The sequence below is a fragment of the Macrotis lagotis genome, chromosome 1 (assembly GCF_037893015.1).
Source record: "Macrotis lagotis isolate mMagLag1 chromosome 1, bilby.v1.9.chrom.fasta, whole genome shotgun sequence".
NCBI lineage: Eukaryota > Metazoa > Chordata > Mammalia > Peramelemorphia > Peramelidae > Macrotis > Macrotis lagotis.
The window spans coordinates 498,977,296-498,995,551 of NC_133658.1; the positions used below are offsets into that span (position 1 = coordinate 498,977,296).

The following is an 18,256-nucleotide window of genomic DNA, read 5'->3' on the forward strand; positions in this document are numbered from 1 at the left end:
TAGAAAGGTTTTATTTATTTTCAGTTTTATAATTTTTGCCCCAATCTTGCTTTCCTCCCCCCACTCCCCCCACAGAAGATAGTCTGTTAGTCTTTACATTGTTTCCATGGTATGTATTGATCTAAGTTGAATGTGATGAGAGAGAAATCATATCCTTAAGGAAGAAACATACAGTATGAGATATAGCAGAATTACATAATAAGACAATTTTTTAAAAATTAAATTAAAGGTACATAGAAAGTCTTTGGTCTTTGTTCATACTTCATAATTCTTTCTCAGGATACAGATGACATTCTCTATTGCAGATATCCCAAAATTGTACCTGATTGTTGCCCTGTTGGTATGAACAAGTCCACTAAGGTTGATCATCACTCCCATGTTGCTATTAGGGTGTACAATGTTCCTCTGGTTCTGCTCATCTCATTCAATCCTATTTGATTTTTGAAGTCTTTTTTGAGTTCTTTGAAGAACTCTTCTTGAACTTGTGATCATTTGATATTTCCCTTTGGAAAAAAAAGGAATGCCTTTTTTTAACTTTACTATCTTCCTGTAAATATGGTTTTTTTTGCAAGGCAAACAGGGTTAAGTGGCTTGCCCAAGGCCACACAGCTAGGTAATTATTAGGTGTCTGAGACCGGATTTGAACCCAGGTACTCCTGACTCCAGGGCCGGTGCTTTATCCATTATGCCACCTAGCTGCCTGCTATCTTCCTGTAAATACGAACCCAGATCATCTCTATCTTTTTTTGGTGGGACTACATTACAATATGTAGGATTACATGAGGGAGGGAGAAGGAGAGAGAGGATAGAAAGAAATGAATGATGCACTGGGATCAAATCAAGGGATAGCATTGAGCTCAGAAAAAAGAAGAGCCTCTTGAGGAGTGGTTGAGGAGGAAGGAAGAAAGATTGAATAGTGGAAGAAAGTAAGGAAACCTTACTTTGGAGTTGGGAGAGACTTCCATTGATGATTGCTCTGATGAATAAAGAGAGATGAAGACTTTACACTGGATAAGACCTGTTTTTGTTGCCTAAAATGTAAAATTTTTCCTGGGTGTGGATGGGGAGCTGAAACACTTGGAGGCAACTGGTTTCATCCTTAGGAAATGGATCTCAAAATATAAGCTTCCCCTGCCATGGACAATTCACAATTCATTAGCCTAGGTCTCTGTCCCAGCTGACTTTAGTTGGGATGGTTAGAACTGGCCTCAGCTAGTTACTATGCTCTTTCCTCAGGCTTGATGAGGTGCTCCTTAACTCCTCACATACAAGGTTACCTGTTATGATAGCCTGTCCCACTATCTCTGTTCCTTAGTTCTTCATCTCACCTCTGGCAGTTTTCCAACCTGCTTTCCTGTGCCAAGGTTTCCAGTGCCAGGAACTACTGATAGTTCAGTTCTCAGCAGATTTTTGACTGTGGCCAAACTGACTTCTGAGGGCTGAGAAAACTTTCAGGCTGAAGCTGGAGTCTCTACATTGGAAAGAGAGGAAGAGGACCAAGGCATAGGGAGAAGTTTTGATGTAGGCTGTGCTACCTCACTCATGATAGTGGGGAGGGTAGAAGAGGGAAGTTGAATGAGCATCAGTTCTGGGGTTGTTTTTTACCTTTTTTGAATTCTTAGTGCCCCAGACCATGGAAACAGTAGAATTTATTTTATCTTTGATGCACAATTTCTATTTTAGGAAAGTCTGAAAGATCATGGAAATCAGAGAAAATGTCAAGTCCACCATCTTGTTGTTATGACCCAAAATTGCTTTGCTTTAAACCAGAGGAATGTCTAGCTGGTGGGCCATTTGGTCCGGCATTGCCATGTAACTTCAGGTGGACCTTGAAATTCAATACCCCTAAGAACTTTTTAGGGATAAATTAATTAGATGTTTGACCAAATAGAGCAAGTGAATGATGTTATAAATATCCAAAGAGCCCTTGGCAGAAAAAAAAGTTCCCCACTCCCTGAAAGTTTACACCAATGGTTTAGTCAAGAAAGATAACCCCAAATTGTTCTTTTATAAAAGTTAGGCTTGATTTATTCAAATTAGAAACTTTTGCTATGGTAATCATATGTACCTGAGAGATTCAAAGGTTAAAGAGCTATCTACCTAAGTCATACAACAAGTGGAATTCAGAGGTGGGATTTGAACCTGGGTCTTTCTGACTCCAGATCCAATCAACTGATCAATTATTGAGTGCTTATTGTTGATACCAGGCACATAGTAGATGCTGATAACACAAAAATAAAAACAAAACAGTCCTTTTTCTTAAAGAGTTTATAGTCCAGACTAGCAACCTAACAATCTAGTACATCCAGTACAGATGACTAGTGGGAGATAAATAGATGAACTGACAGACAGATAGACAGACAGAATGCTACATACATACATACATATACACATAGGGGAGAGAGAGAGAAAGAGAGGAGAGGCAGAAACAGAGACAGAGAGAGAGACAGAGAGACGGGGTGAGGGTACAGACAGAGGCAGAGACAGAAAAATTTCAACTTTGGTGAATCCTTGAGGAAACAGGGATGGTAATACACAGATGACAAGAATGTAGACACTATTCTCTTTAACATAGTTCCCATTGGTAGTTTTTAATACAAGAAACAAAACATAGAAATGATAAAAGTATTTATATTTAAAAACATATTCATAACTTCTCTATTTGTAATAGCAAGAAAATTATGGAATGCATAACCTAAGTATCTCACAGTAGGAGACTGACTGGAAAATTTATGACATTAATTTAATAGCCTGTGTTACCATAAAATTGTATATACATATGTGAACACATACATAATAGCATTCAAGTATCTATTTAATGGTCAGCATTAGATAATGTAGATTGAAAAGAGCAGATCCAGAAGTCTATATAATAATATCTACCGAAATAGAAAAGAAAAAAGAAGATAAATCCAAAGGTAGTGGACAGATTTACAAGAAGATACAGAATAAAAGTACCTATTTATGTGATTATTGCATATTAATTTTTTTCTTGCCTTTTTTAAAGACTAGTTTAGGGAATTTGGTAAGATTTTGCTTCTTGTTTGGATATTTATTTGATTTTTATTTCTTAACAGTTATTAAATTTATAATAAAATTAATCTCATTCATTTTAGTGTAATTTTTCTTTCTGTTTACATTTCAAATTTGAGCATAGTCTCCTTTTAGCTTGCTTCCTATGCAAACTCCATTTATTTATGCTCTATCTTTTCCTTTCTCATTGGATCATAATGCTTTATCTAATATGTATCTGATTTGTTTATTTAATATGTGTCTAATATATTTATATTCCTATCTTTTTACCCTTTCATTATTGTTTACGCTCTGTATATCTCAGCTTTCCTCTGAATTTGAGCATTTAGAAGCAAACTGAATTAAGAGCCAAGTGGTAACAGAGTAACAATGAGTCTTAAGAAAAAATAGTTATCTGAGCTGAGGGTGAGATGTCTGTGAACCATTTTGGTATTTGATTGGCCTTTTATTCAGAAACTACTGACTTTAAAACTGGGGCTGGAAGAATAGTGTTTTGTTTCTTGTTAGTCTGCTTGGACTTTAGCAGCAGAAACTAGGTGGGCCACAGGACTGGACTACTTGAAGACTAGTTGGAAATACTGAGGAGGGCCAGAGATAAATTGAAGAAATCATCAACTGATGAAAGAATTGATGAAGTCTTATTTTAAGACACCAGACTTTCTGATTAGCAGTGAGGACAATCTGAGTGAATCTACTGAGAGAACATAAACCAACAGAATTGACTAAAATTTGACATTAATTGGAGAGACAAAACAAGGGTGAGTTTTTCAGAAATATATACCAAAGAAATACCCCAAGAATATACACACCCCTTCCCGGGGTTTGGATGGGAAAGTAATGATGTGGTGAGTTATGTTTAGAGTCAAATATGTGTGATGTGTTTGCCGAGTTTTGTTTTGGAGCTTGACAAGGATTGAATCCCTGTCAACAGGCAAAGGAGATGAAAGAATTAGAGCAAGACAGGTGACTCTGGGAAAGAGGGAGTGGGAAGAACTAAGAGAATAGAAATGTCAGATTATTATTCTTGTTGGGAGTGCACTGAATGCTTCTTATTAAATCCTAGGTGGTTTTATTAAAGGACAATATGTAGAAACAAGAAAAAAAAGATATCAGGACCATAATTTTGGCAATGAAAGTTTTCGCAACTGAACCCACAAATGTGGGTCTATTTGTTTTGCTATCCTGTGGTTTGGTGAAAGGAAAATTTTCAAATGAAAATTATAAATCACATCATTTTCAGCACTAGCTTGGAGAATTCACCAGATTCATTATAAAAAATATCCGATAAAAAATTTTTAAGGAAGCCCAGTTCCAAGTTAGTTTTCTCCATTTCATTGTTCTTTCTTTGGAAAAGTCAAATTAACTGTCTCTTCCTATGTTCATTTAGATTCAGGTGAGAAAACTACAAAGGCACTTCATTAGAAGTTTATGTGTCTGAATAAAGGCAAGAAATCATCCAAAGGTTTGAAATGGATAGTCAGTCAGAGGGTGGGGGGTGGGGGGGAGTGAGATAGTAGAGTTGGAGAGGGTGCATTAGTTTCCTCTTAATAGAAGTCTTCTCCAGCTCCTGACCTGTCTATTGTCATAATTGTTGGCAAAGAGTGTGCCTGTTTAGTCTGTTGTCTCTTGCTGAAAAGTCACAGAATTCTGACACTGCTTTAGGGTAATGCATACCTGTGAGGCATGAAGGAAAGGTCACTTGTAAACTGGCAGTATAAAATATACCTACTAAAAGGCAGAAAGAAACTTCAGTTTTGCTAATCTGGATTCATTTGCAAAGATGATTTAAAAGAAGATAACCTAGGGAAATGGCCCAGACTCTTTTTTTTTTTACAAAGATGAGAAAAATAGTTATTTTTTTCTTTTATTTTGTGAAATCATTTATTTTGTGAAACTAGCTTTTAGTAACCACAAAAATAGTTGAGGAGGAGTTGAGGAAGAATGGGGAGATGAATTACTCTAACAACATCTTACTTATTCTAACTAGAATTGGTTTTACAAATAAAATCTTTCTCCCTTCTGAAATTTTAATAAGAATACAATATTAGTCAGATAAATTCCATTTGATTTATGTTGGTTTGAGCATTCATTTATTTTTTGGGGGGGTTATGAAGTTTGTCTCAACCACAGTAAATTAATTATTCAAAAAAGTATTACTATAATAGAAGCAGAAGAATTTTGGGATAAAAAATTGTGATTTACACACTCAAAATATATGTATCTTTTACCAAAGTATTATGGAAAAAATAAACCAGATGTATATTATGAGAGTTGTCTATTGAGATAACATAAGGACAATTAAAAACTCCCTAATTGATTAAACAACTTGAAAATTTTGATTGCCCTAATTTCACTCTTGTACCTGAAGGCCATTTGAGATTTAAAATTTTTGTTTGGTGGGGAATGGTTTTTAGGGAATAGGTCTAGTGAAACATTCTCCATTAGCTGGTGAAAAATTATATCATTCATCTTCTAAATAAAATATATCTTCCAGTTGGTCCCAAATTTTATAATTGTACATAATGCAGACCCTTGTACTTTGAATCTTAGCAACTGCAATATTAAGTACAGTAATTTTTTTAAATTACCATGACTTGGTTGTATATTTCCTGTATATACAGCCCTAATTTAATAATTTTCCCTTAAATTTTCCTTTAAATAACTTTAAAAAAATTTGAATCAGAATGTCTTCATTAATAACATTTTGAGAAGAAAAAAGAATCACTCATATATTATGTGTTTTAAAAGGAAAAAATTACAAATAACATGGGGCAAGCTTCTTCATTATTCCTCTGTGATTAAATAGGGAATTGTTTGTGCTTACTTCTTTGTTTAATTGGTTGGACCATGAGGCTAAAGAAACTATGTTATCAGGCTCCATGCTTATGTAGATCAGTTAGTTTGGTAGGGGTGGAGTCACAAACAGCATCATTAATTCAGGTCAGCTTTTTTCAAATGCTTGCAATGGATCATTGCAGGGCTAAATGATATTTCAATGGAGTAGTGTAAAGAAAAACATCTCCAAATACATATGGGGGGAATATATATACAATGTATATACAAACATTATGGTTTTTAGAGTCCCTAAAAGTACATGAAGGCAAAAATGAATGAATAAATGAAAAAGCAGTTATTAACCATACTACATTCAAATTTTCTTCACAAAATGAATAGTATGGAAATGTATTTTTGTTTAAAATTTTTAAATAGTATTTTATTTTCCCCAAATACATGGTAAAGATATTTTTAAACATTCACTTCCTTTTAAAATTTTGAGTTCCAATTTTTCCCCTTTTTCTCCCTTAACTCTCCCTTCTTCTGAGACAAAAAGCAATTTGATATAATGTTCAATCATGCAAAACATATTGCCATAGTAGTAATGATGTGAAAGAAGACACATATCCAAGAGGAAAAAAAAACCATGAAAAATACAGAAAGAAAAAATCTGCATTCAGACCCCATCAGTTCTTTCTCTGGAGGTGGATAGCATTTTTCCAAGAGTCTTTGGAATTATCTTGGATTATTGTATTGCTGAGAATATTTGAGTCATTCAGACTTGATCAAAGTACAATATTGCTCTGTGTACAATGTTCTCCTGGTTCTGTTCACTTCACCTTGCATCAGTTCACACAATCTTTCCAGCTTTTTCTGAAATCAGTTTGCTCATCATTTCTGATAACTCATCATTACTTCTATAGTAGTGTTATAGTAGCACTCCATTATAGTCATATATATCACTCTATTTGGTCATTCTTCAGTTGATAGGCAGCCCCTCTATTTCCAATTCTCTTAAATCACAAAAAGAGCCACTATAAATATTTCTGTGCATTTCAGTTCTCCACCTTGCCCCTTTTAAAAATCTCTTTGAGAAACAGACCTAGAAATGCTATTGTTGATCAAAGGGTATGCACAATTTTAAAACCCTTTGGGAAGAGTTCCAAATTGCTTTCCAGAATGGTTGGATCAGTTTACAACTGTCAACAAAGCATTAATGTTCCACTTTTCCCATAACCCCTCCAACATTTGTTATTTTCCTTTTCCATCACACTAGCCAATCTGATAGGTGCGAAATGGCATCTCAGAGTTGTTTTAATTATTCAATGATGATTTAAAGTATTTTTAATATGATTATAGATAGCTTTGATTTCTTCATCTGAAAACCATCTATTCATGTGCTTTGTTCACTTAGAATGATTTGATTTCTATAAATAAACTGAATCTATAAATATCTATAAATAAATTGAATAAATTTACAAATTTGAAAAAAATTGAGACCTTTATCAGAAACACTTGCTGTAAAAATTATTTCCCAGCTTTCTGCTTTTTTTCTAATTTTGGTTACATTGGTCTTGTTTGTGCAAAACATTTTAAATTTAATATCATTTAAAACTTTTTATATCTACTAATGCTCTCTATCTCTTGTTTGGTCATAAATTCTTCTCCATATATGTGAAGATATACCATATTCCTTATTCTCTTAATTTGATAATGATATCACCTTTTATATTTAAATCAAGTATTCATTTTTGGCCTTATCTTGGTATAAAGTTTCAGATGTTGATCTATACCTAGTTTCTGCCATATTGTCTTCTACTTTTCCCAGCAGTTTTTGTCAAGCAGTGAGTGCTTGTCCTAAAAACTGGAGTCTTTGTATTTATCAGACATTAGATTACTATGCTCTTTACCACTATGTTTTATTTACCTAATCTCTTCCACTGATCCATGGTACTCTGTTCTTAAACAAATACCAAATAGTTTTGATGATTAATAACAGTTTAAGATCCGTTACAAGTAGGCTATCTTCCTTCACATTTGTTTTCATTAATTTCATCATTTCAATCCTTTGATATTCTTTAACCTTTTGCTCTTCCAGATGAATTTTATTATTACTTTTTCTAGCTCTATAAAATGCTATTTTGGTAGTTTAATGGGTATAACACTGATTAATTTAGGTAGGATTGTAATTTATATTCTATTTTATTATATTGGCTTGATCTACCCCCTGAGTAATTAATATTTTATTAACTGTTAATATCTGATTTTATTTGTGTGAAATTTGTGTTATTGTGTTCAAATAATTTCTGAGTTTGTCTTGGCATGTAGACTTCTAAATATTTTATATTTTCTACAGTTATTTTAAACGGAATTACTTTTTCTATCTCCTACTACTGGACTTTCTTGGAAATACATAGAAATGTTAATAATTTATTTGTGTTTATTTTGTATCATACAACTTTGCTAATGTTAATTATTTCAACTAGTTTTTAGTCAATTTTCTTATCATCATACCATCTTCAAAGAGTAATAGTTGTCTGTTTCCTTCCTTCCATCCTTCCTTTCCTCTCTCTCTTCTTCTTTCTTTCTCTCCTATCTTTCCTTCCTTCCCTCCCTCCTTTTTTCCTTCCCTCTCTCTTTCCTTCCTTCCTTCTCTTCTTCTTTCTTTCTCTCCTATCTTTCCTTCCTTCCCTCCCTCCTTTTTTCCTTCCCTCTCTCTTTCCTTCCTTCCTTCCTGCCTTCCTTCCCTCTCTCCTTCCCTCCTTCCTTTTTTCTTTGGTAGTCTGAATGTTGCTTCAAGTACTCATCTTGATGGAGTAACTGGTATTAGACCCTACTGTCTCAGTCACTGACATTCTAGAAGGTCTACTGTGGGTTCTGCATCCTTTTCTGTCTTCTTTCCCTTGCATAATTCCCAATTCTGTGTTCTGCTGTGCCCCTGATAGTCCAAATGAGATATCGCTTTAACCAATTGGGCATTGACATCTAGAAGCTAAAATGAACCTGTCACCTTCTGTGGCTCCCCGAATTTCAACATGTGTATAGCCACAACCTACTTCTCTGAGCAGTAACCTATTGGGTCTGGTATATGGCTTCATGTCCCTAGTTATTGTAGTTTGTGTTAGATTGAGATTTTACCTTCAGAGCTCCAGCTGGTTTCAGGTTCACCTGTACTTGTTTCCATGAAGAGTCACCTCTTCCTAACCCCCACCCCAGCATTCCTACCCCCACCCTCATTTATTAGAATTTGCATTGATTTACTTGGAACAATCTTTTACTGTGCCTCTTCTGGCTTTTACATTTACCTGAACTCACGTTGGTTTCTCGGGTACATCCCTCTGTCAGTCCATGATAGCTTTTTAAATTCAAGACTTGATAATCTTACTTTGATTTTTTGGGAGGGGATATTTATCATTGGTCTTTTCCAGGAGTCTTTTCAAATATTTGCTAGGGTTCATGTGAGAGAGCTGGGCTTCTTTTCAGTCTTTCATGTCATCTTAACTAGAAATAATTATCGAATCTTTTAAAAAACACATGAAACCTATTTTTTCCACAATAACTATTGCCTGTAAAAAAATCAACAGAAAAAAATCCATTTGAAACTTGTCTAGACAGTTCCATTTCTCTCTGACAAAAAATTATCAATGACTGCTACATGCTCTGTAATACTATAGCAATTGAAATCTTTTGATTAATGGAGTCAGACAGACTGTTGATCTTCATGAAATTCAGTATTCTTACCCCAGATCTATGTTTATAGCATACCGAATCACAGCTTTAAAAAAAGGTATTCCCATTTTTCAATTGGTTATTGAGAAAAGCTGTTACAAACATTTAAGGTCTAGCAAGCATGTTGGCCAACATGCCTTGTTAGTTATCCAAAGGTGAGATGTGAATTCCACATGAAAGTTTTAAGATTTATAGATCAATATGTTACAATAATAAATGAGGATATTCTGATCACAGTATTATTCTTATACCACTGGCAAGTGGACTTAGAGAAAAACCAGGAAAAGAGTGAAATGTAATAATTCACTTTTCAAAACAGGAGTTTTTCTTCTGTTTCTAATAAACATTATAGAGAACAGCCTACAGTTCATATATTTACAGTTGTATTCACTTTTTAAAGTTTTTTTTAGAAAAAAATGTTTTACAGTAAACAAAACTAGTTCATAAAAAGAGAGAGTACCAAAGAATATTTGTTCTACCTCTCTATAAAACCAAGATCCTGGGTTGCATAAAGACAAGTCACCTTAATTTAGATTATCTTGTTTTCTTTTGGCAATCATGCCATAGTCATAGTCAATAAAACTCTATTAAATGCCTACTATGTGTTTGGCACTCTGCCAGGTTCTGGAGAGTTAAATAAGGGGAAAAGATAGTCTCTGCTCTCAGAATCCATATAATCTAGTTGGGGAAGTTGATATTCAAAAGGAATGCCATATTATAGAATAGGTAAACTGAAAAAAAAAGAGTGATTTACCAAGTTACTCTAAATTATACTTGCAGTTGAGATTAATAAAATTCATAGTCTAAGCACACATATACACAAGTCTGAATGCTGAGAAACTAAGCTATTCTTCTCATTATCACAAGAATGTGTAGGTTATATACCTATATGGCTCCACTAATCTGTTTTTCCTTCTTTCCTTTCTTCTCTTTTCTGTCTCTCATTCTCTCTTTACATTTCTGTCTCTGTCTCTCTGAGTCTCTATCTCTGTCTCTCTGAGTCTGTCTGTGTCTTTGTGTGTCTGCTTGTCTCTCTTTGTGTCTCTGTCTCTGTGTCTGTGTTCTCTCTGAATCTGTCTGTGTCTCTTTGTCTCTGTCTTTGTATGTCTCTGTGTCTGTCTCTCTTCTTGTATCTCTGTGACTCTGGCTCTGTCTCTCTCTTTGTGTATATCTCTCACTGTGTGATTGTGAGTGTATGTGTCTCTCTCTGGGTATTTCTCTATGTGTGTGTGTGTGTGTCTGTGTCTGTGTCTGTGTGCCTGTTCCTTTCTCTCTCACTAGGACCAAATAGTTTTTGATTATCTCTAGTATAGTTTGAGATTTGATTCTTTCCAATTTTTATCATGATTTCCCTTGAGCTTTTGATCCTCCACATCAAAATTTTCCCCCAACTCTATAAAGAAACTTTCATAGTTTTATTGAAATGCACTGTAATGTTAAAAATGCTTTTCATTCTGTAACTTAAAGGTATCATGATAAAGGTCACAAGTCAACATAAGCTACAATAATTGGAATACTAAAGTTAAATCCCAGCCCTAGGTATCAGAAGTAAGGAAAGAACAGGACCAATTCACTGCTTAGGGAGACAAGGCTCAGTCTCATAGGAACCCCTGGAGCAGGAAACAAGGAAATTTAGAACCTAGAAACCAGTACAAGGAGAGCTGTGCAAGAATCTGGATACTAAAGTGATCTTCAGCATCCTACTGTAATCTAATAATGACAAAATAAAGGGCAAAAAAAATCCCTATTTAGAATAATAAAAATCAAAGAGAAAGAAATTAGCCAAGGCCAGGAAGCCAGAAAAAGGGAATGAACCAGGAGCAAGGTATGGAGGATGGTGGGTCTAATGCAAGCCATTCTATCCATATTTCTAGTGATAGCATCCAGATTACAGAGACAAAACCAAACAAGGCCTACCCTTTCCATCCAAGTGTACCAGAGAGATCAACCTGAGCACAAAATCTCCAAAAAAGAACTGAAGCCAAAAATATAAGTGGAAAAAAAAACTAACAAACAATTGAATATAATGAAGAAATATGGGCAACCAAAAAGGAAATTGAGAAGAGTTAATTGAGAAGAAATTGAAAAGTGTTCTCATGGCCACTACCACAGAATATCCAGGGTGGGGGTGGGGGTGGGGAGAATGTAGTTACAAGAATCTCAAGAATATATGAAAAAAATAGAGGAAGAAATAAAAAAAAATTAAGTGAAATTAAAGATCAGGAAGGAAAAATTGAATGGGAACAAAAAGTTTTGAATAGAAGTTGGAAAACATTGCCTGAATAGACTCTATGGGAGGGAAAAGGAAATAATTCTATGGGATGATCAGAAATATTGGCACAAAGACAAAAGACTGAAAAAACATGAAAATGTACTGTTTAAAAACAGGTCAGGGGATAATTTTAAAAATTAAACTCCCTGAAAAGTATGAACAAGCAAAAAATATGTGTAGGATGTTGCATGAAATCATTTTTTAAAAAAGCTACTCAGATCTAGTCTCTGTTCTCATAAAAGTCCTTTTTCCTCTAGAAGGGATACTGAGCTGAGCCTGTCTCCTCTGGCATCCAGAGCTCCACTTTCCTGTGCAGTAACCTATAGGAGGTACTTCTGTGCCTCTCTTCAGTTTTGACATTCTGAGTCTGGTATAGGGTTTCATTTCCCTTACAGTATATGCTTGATCGAGATTCTACCTTCAGAGCTCTATCTAGTTTCAGGTCCACTTGTGGGAGTTTGTGTTTGTTTCCATGGCGAGGTACTTCTCCCCATCACCTCCAAGTTTCTGATCTATTTACTAGAATTTTCACTGATTTCTTTGAAACAATTCTTTACTATGCCTCTACTGGCTTTTGCATTTACCTGAGCTCCTGTTAGTTTCCCTGGTACATCCATCCCTCTGTCACCCTCTGGTGGCTTCTGGTAATTTTTTTGTTAGTTCTAGACTGAATTTTGTTGTTTCCAGGGGGGGATTCTTTTCACTAGTTTTTCAGGAGTCCTTTAAAAAAACTTGGTAGGGTTTATGTGAAAGAGCTGAAACTTCCTTCCCCCCCCCCTATCTTTCACATCATAATATTACCTAGATGTCTTTTAAAAGACACATGAAGTCTATTTTCTCCTAAATAATTTTTTTCACTAAAGAAAATAAACAAGAAATCTCATACATAAAGACATTACTTGTAAGGCTGTTGTCATTATAAGTCATTGCACTTAGAGAGTTATCTTTTATTGTAGTTATAGTTATTTCAGATTTCCTAAAGAGCTCTTCACTCATTCTTCTAAGATTTCTATAGTCAAGAAAAGAAATTTGCTTTAAGTATTATTGGCTTAATCATGTCTGATATATATTGCTGCAGCTAATCATTAAAGAAACAAAAAACACAGTCAATCTATCAAACTCTGAGGAAACTAACATGATCAAAATGTTCTCAAGTATTATTAAATGAGAAAGGTGATGATGAAAAGTAATTTGATAAGGAAAAATCTTCTAGCTTCCATAGAATAAAGTGAGAGGCTCTAGACCAGCAGTTCTCAAAGGGTGTTTGTGAAGTCAAAATTATTTGCACAATATAATGATACTTTAATTTATAATATGGTAAATACTGATACAAATGTAACCTAAATAGATAAAAACCCTTTAATGGGAGGGAGTTCTCAATAATTTTTAAGAGTATAAAATCAAAAAGTGGGAGAAATGTTTTAGGGTTCACAAGTTGTCTAGGCAGATGAGGCAGTAACATGAAGCTATGCATTCTTAAATTATCCTATAGGACATTTTTTACTTTATTCACTCTTCTGTGAAGATAAAACCACTTGTTCTGAAAATTTTGAAACAACTTTAGATTGCTAATGATATGGACTTCAAAGCTGAGAAATATCTCAAGATCAAGCTTAATTGAATTCCAGAGTTCCAAATTGAAATAAAATATCTGCTGTTTGTTCTAGATAACTGTTAATTAAGTATATGAACTTAGGACTGATATTTTTTCTGTCTTATTCATCAGTATCAAAAGTTCCTGATGAGGAATTTGGAACACTGTCTACCAATGCAGATTGGCATTTTTTCGTACAATTTATATTTGGTGAGGGCTGTCCCCCATATATAGTATGGGTTTATTTTGTGACTTGAAAGTAGGAAGGATAGACTTCTATAGTCTCTTCTCCCCATACTTTTCATCAAGGAAGACGTTAATTCCTACCACAAGCAGGAAGCAGGAAATTGGGACAAAAATGTATGAGCATTCTGCCCTCCTCAGAGAGAGGGGGTACCAGGCTAGAATTCTATCCATCCTTTCCCTTATATATTATTTATCCATAACAGGAGATTTTCAGGTTCAATCTATCTTCTTGTCACTATTTCATTAGTTAAAGAGAAGCAGGACCCCAAGCTTTATGTCTAAGACTTGACCCCTTTCCCATTAAATCCTATTGAACATACATAGCAATTTTACTCTAATTAATAGCAAAACAGAATTCAGAAAAAGAATTTATAGGCAAATATATATCAGACAACACTGATTTAAGGAGTTTTCTTATTGGGAATAAGAGAACTCAACTCAACCAAGAGCAGAAAGTCACAGATCTCATCCAAAAAGAAATTTCCCAAAGTCTCTATGTAACAAACTGGGTACAGGAATATCCTGGAGACTTTCAGCTCATCTCATGTCATCTCTAGTCTTTTCTTTTGGTCGCAACCTGAAGTAGGGTTGGCTTCTTCAGTTTTCTCTTTTGAAGCCAGAAATGACTGATCTGAAGAGAATGAAGAACCGGAAGACTTAGAAGAAACACAAAGAAGGCTGAAGTTCTCCTCTTTTGCTGTCCCCACCTCCTCCCAGACTCTGATACAGACCCAGTATATTGATCTTCACCAAAAAGAGAGAATCCTATACCAGTGGATTTTGGTATTGGCGTTTTATATAGGTTGAATCATCTGTTGTACTTATGAGATAAACAAATTGCCTAGGGAGAGTGTACATATCTAGTCAGAGGTAGGACTTGTCCTTCTTATGAAGACCATATCTTCCTCACCCCTAAGGACAATTCTTTATCCATTACTCCATCCTTTCTCCTTTAATACAAATTTTATATCAATTATTTTAGTAATTCCTAATATTGGATTGGTTTATTTAAACTCATGATAACTTGTCCTTAAAGCTTTGGAAATTTCAATATGTAAATCCTGCAGAATAAAAATTAATTTGGCTTTGAATTTTTATTAACATAAATTTCCTTGGAGATAGAGACAAAAACTCTGTTACTTAGCCCTTGCGGGACCTTGAACAAATTTTGTGTGATCTGTGGCAAGTTTAGGCCTAAGTTTCCTTTGTTATAAAATGACTGAGTTGGACTTACAATTCTAAATCTATGATCATATGATTTATAAAATGACAGAGAGGGTAGCATGAATACTTTAGAATCAGAGAACTTGGAATTCAAATCCCTTCTCTACTATTGAATGACTTTAGTAAAATAATTTAGCAACTCTGTATTCAGTTTTCTCATCTGTAATATGAAGTTGGATTATCTCTAAGAGCCTATGGGGATGGCATTGGGGTACTGAAGTATAGGCTAACTTGCCTAAATTATATAACCCAGGTGAAACAAGGAGATACATACATATATACATACATTATATATATATATATATATATATATATATATATATATACGTATATATATATATGATGAAGGTCTAAATATAAAAAAACTTTTTGTTTCTAAAACAATAATGAATGAGCAGAGGTGGTCAAAGGAACTTCAGAAAACTAAATGTCTATTCCCTAAGTAATGTATTTTGCAGAGTCTTTAATTTTGCAGGACTCTATAGCACATTCCCAACAAATTCCTCTGAATTGTAGAATTTCCTGTTGTTTGTGCTACTTATAGGCCCAAACCTCCACATAATGTAGTCTATAGAGACAAAGCAAAGCTAGAGCCTATCTTGATTGCCCAGATGCCTCAGACTTATTCATCTCTGTACCTTAATTTCATTGATAGTTGTTCTTGGCTTTGGAAATTCTGATGTTTCATTAATGTTAAACCCCTTTATTTACCTTGACTCTTCACAATTGATCAATTTTTCTTGGAACTGACAAATCCAAATGTTTTTGATTCATGCTAATAGAGCAGCATGCTCTTTGCTAAGTGTTTGGTGTAAAAAAAGTTTCACCAAGCTTTGCAAAGACATTTTTCAAGGTTCTTTTCCTACTTTTTTAATTGTTTTTAAAGACATTTTTTGTTATCAAATGATTAAAGTTAATGTCTACACCCTTTTTTATTAATAATGGGTAAACAAGATTACTCAACCAAAATGATTTTGAGGGCAGTCTTGCTAAACAGCTTTTAAAGAATTGCCTTGTGGGAAGTTAGGTGCTGGTAATATAAATTGGGTGTGTGTGTGTGTGTGTGTGTGTGTGTCTATGTCTGAGTGTGGTATTCAATGAATTTGTTCAAATGCTTATCTAAATGCATGAATAAATATCTCTGAAAACTCATCCATTCCTTTCCAAGAGTGACTCATTCCTGCCAGAAGAGAACAAAACTATAAGGCTGACCTGTTTTGACCTACTGAGAAAAGAGTCACCTTAGAAAAATTACATCAGTTCCTAAATATTGCAAGTTTAGGGTAAATAATTTTTTTTAGGTTTAAAATGCTTTTCTTCACCAATATCCCTTAAACTGGGAAAAGTGTGCCCCAAATTATATATGAAAAATTGAAATCCTTCCCTGCTACATAAAGACCATTACAATAGCAAATAGCAAACAAGTCAACCTATACAAACTAACAAAAAAACGGGGATCAGAGTCATTATACAAATTAGAATAACTAGGAAGCACACAAAGTGATTGAGTTCTCTTTTCCAGGAGTGAGATAACAATCAAGAATCACCCAAATAGAAATTCCTCTGATCTTTAAGTTGCAAATTGCTTGCAGTACCTGCTTTTCAACATGTCAACTTCTTCCTGAGGTCCTTCTCTCTCTCTCCAGCAACTTTTTCCCTGAAAAGAGACTATAATCATATATGTTCCTTCTCAAAGTCATAAGCCAAAAGAAAAACATCTCTCCTCTTCCAAACTCTTAACATATAGCATATAGGTCCTCACAGCATATAGTATTAAATAATTATTCATTCCACCAATGAGGAGAGTCATGTGCAAATATCTAGACTTGTAATCTAGTTTGCAATAAGCATATTTCAATATATTTTAAAATGTATTTTCCTGGGGGGCGGCTAGGTGGCATAGTAGATGAAGCACCGGCCTTGGAGTCAGGAGTACCTGGGTTCAAATCTGGTCTCAGACACTTAGTAATTACCTAGCTGTGTGGCCTTGGGCAAGCCACTTAACCCCATTTGCCTTGCAAAAAAAAAAAAAACCTAAAAAAAATGTATTTTTCTTAAAATAAAAATTTTATTGTAGGAGATATATGTTGAATATAGGTTATGTGAATCTGTATGAGTCTATTGAGATTTGACTCATAGAGAAATGTGAATAGATATCCCTAGAGTCTCTTCTTTTTCCCAAGGAAATTTATTTCTGCCAAAAAGGTCTTAAGCTGGCTAAGTTCATATAAGCCTCAGAACAACTTTGTGAAGAAATAAAAAGTTGTTATTCCCATTTAGCAGATGAGAAAACTGAGGCTCAGAGAGGTGGGAGTTTTTTGGTTTGACTTTATCCATGGTCATGAAGTTAGTAGATTTAAGAAAGGTTTCAAATCTGACTCCAGGGAAAAAGACATGTCTAACAGTGCTATATATTGAAAAATAAGGTCCAAATAACTTAATAAGTATTTATGTTCCAAGAACTTGGTATCCATTTGAAAAAATAATATACATAAACTGAAAGAAAACAATCACATTGCTATTGCCTGCTTAAATAACCATAATTACTTAATAATAAGATATGTGCAACTGTTGTATATTATACTGCTTCTCATATTTTATAATCATATTGAACACTGCCACCCTTATTTCCTAACCCACATTGATTTTCCAGGGGTACAGTACTTGCTTTTTATCACGGCAACCACTGAAAACACAGTTTCAAAAAGATATGATGTCACAAATGATAAAGTTCAAGAAGTTATTGGAGAGCCAAAAGTACAAGTAAACTAAAAGCTTATCTGAAATATTCAAGAATGTCAACAAAAGGAATGTAACTCACACTAATAGCGAAACTGAGAACTACTTTGAGTTCAAATAATATCTGACAAATGATGAGTATTATTGTATTTCCATCAGAAATTCAAAATATCATGAGAGGAGGCATTATGCTCCTGTGAGTTTGCTGCAGTGCACCAGTTTGAGAATCTTGGACATACTACCTATCTTATATGGAAAATTATTTTTCTTTGAATTTTTTCAGGTGAAATTGTTTTGAGTTTGGCTTGAACAAGTAATTATCTCAGCATTTTATTTTACTTTGTATAGGCAGACACTAATACCGAGGAAGAGTTAGAAAGAGACTTCATGGCAACTGGAAAGCAGATTAGTTAAGACAACAAATTCAATTTAATAAATCTTTCTCTCAGTCACCTTGACTTTAGGGTCCCTTCTCTAGTAGGTGAGTTATCAGAATTAATCACACTTATCAAGACTTAGTTTTGCCAGATGGGAGAAATTTTTTTTAGTTTTAGTTTTTTGTTTTTTTTTTTGCAAGGCAAATGGGGTTGTGTGCCCAAGGCCACACAGCTAAGTAAGTAATTATTAAGTGTCTGAGGCCAGAT

General features: G+C 34.3%; 1 long non-coding RNA gene across 3 annotated transcripts in view; it reads right to left on the bottom strand.

Moving 5' to 3' along the window:
* The window catches only part of LOC141506827 (uncharacterized), a 222,542-nt gene that overhangs the window by 78,877 nt on the left and 125,409 nt on the right, over nt 1-18,256 (bottom strand). For 2 of the 3 annotated variants that reach the window (XR_012473980.1, XR_012473978.1), the window contains 2 exons: nt 16,469-16,530; nt 11,666-14,280 (listed from right to left, as the gene is read on the bottom strand). This is a non-coding gene — a long non-coding RNA (uncharacterized LOC141506827). Of the gene's footprint in view, nt 1-11,665; nt 14,281-16,468; nt 16,531-18,256 lie in introns of those variants that run through there. The other variant, XR_012473979.1, reaches the window with a different exon arrangement.